General features: G+C 36.2%; 1 non-coding gene across 1 annotated transcript; it reads left to right on the top strand.

Moving 5' to 3' along the window:
• The first annotated feature begins 254 nt into the window (after window positions 1-254).
• On the top strand, window positions 255-361 carry LOC121205518 (small nucleolar RNA R71). The gene has a single exon (XR_005900594.1). It is a non-coding gene; the product is annotated as a small nucleolar RNA R71 (small nucleolar RNA).
• The last annotated feature ends 1,245 nt before the right edge of the window (window positions 362-1,606 follow it).

Raw genomic sequence — 1,606 nt, 5'->3', positions numbered from 1 at the left:
CATTTTTTCTATTCAAAAGTTCTACCTGATTAGAGAGCATAGTGACCAAATCGACGTTAAAAATGCTGACCGCTTTCATCGGCTTTGTCCTCATGACTTGTCACTGATAATTATCCAGTGACATCCCTTCTATAAATGCATAAGCCTCTTCAGGTGTCTTATTATTCATAGTCCCACCAGCAGCTGTGTCAATTATCTGTCTGGTTGAAGGATTCGGTCCGTTGTGAAAAGTTTGAACCTGTAGCCAAAGTGGCAACCCATGGTGAGGGCACCTTCTCAATAGATCCTTGTATCTCTCCCATGCATCATAGAGTGCTTCTAAATCCATCTGCACAAAAGAAGAAATATCATTCCTTAATTTAGCCGTTTTAGCCGGTAGAAAGTATTTAAGCAAAAAATTTTCGGTCATTTGTTCCCAAGTGGTGATCGATCCTCATGGTAACGAGTTCAACCATTGTTTAGCCTTATTCCTTAATGAAAAGGGAAATAACCGAAGGCAAATGGCATCGTCAGAAATGCCATTGATCTTAAAGGTGTCGCAGAATTCCAGAAAATTTGCCAAATGAGTGTTTGGATCCTCGTCCTGCAAACCATCAAACTGAACAAAATGTTGTATCATTTGAATCGTGTTAGGTTTCAGTTCAAAATTATTTGTAGCAATAGCAGGTCTAACTATACTCGATTCAGCTCCTGTTAAACTAGGTTTAGCATAATCATACATAGTACAAGGAGTAGGATCCTGAATTACTGGGTTCACAACAGCCACAGGAGGTAGCGGATTATTATGATTATTAGCCATCTCCTCGGTTGTGGTTTGAATATCGTCCTCTTGCCCTTCCTCTATGTATCTTAGGCTTCGCCTTATCTCTCTTCGGTTTCTGCGAGCTGTGCTTTCAATCTCACTATCAAAAAGTAGAGGTCCTGACGGGTTTCTTCTAGTCATAAACTATAAAAACCTGTCAGAAGTAAATAAAAGAAAGTTTAGTGATATAAACAAAATTAAAATAAAAATTAAATTGTAATAAAATAAATGGCTAAAGTAATAAAAATTAAGCGTTCTTAATATCTTAGTTCCCCGGCAATGGCGCCAAAAACTTGATGTGTGTGATAAGTTTTATATTTATGATTGATCGTACTTGAAAACTAACTATTATCACGATAAAGGCAAGTACACCTATCGAACAGTAGTATAGCTTATAGCAAGACCGGAATGTCGAACCCACAGGAACTAAAAGTACTAGTATTAACCTTCTTTTCATTATCTAGCCTAAAAATAAGGAGATTTGCTTTACCTAAACTAATTAACTAAACTAAGAATGCACAAGAAGTAAATTGGGGAATTACTATTGGGAAAACTGATTGATTTAGACAATACCCAAGGAAGAATCCACCTAGACTTCACTTGTTATTTGACTCTGAACTAGACGATTTATTCACTTGACTTTATCTGTAGAAATCCCTAATTTATATTATTATCTCTATCGATACTAACAACGTTTAACCCTAGATTGATTAATTGAAATCTCTTTCAAATTAAAACCCTTCATGTTGCATTAACTCGATCTATAGATTCCCTTATTAGGTTTGACCCTAATCTGGCAGATTT

Source organism: Gossypium hirsutum, chromosome A08 (assembly GCF_007990345.1).
Source record: "Gossypium hirsutum isolate 1008001.06 chromosome A08, Gossypium_hirsutum_v2.1, whole genome shotgun sequence".
Classification (NCBI taxonomy): Eukaryota; Viridiplantae; Streptophyta; class Magnoliopsida; order Malvales; family Malvaceae; genus Gossypium; species Gossypium hirsutum.
The sequence above is the reverse complement of the archived record's forward strand: the minus strand, read 5'-3'. Positions and strand labels throughout refer to the sequence as shown.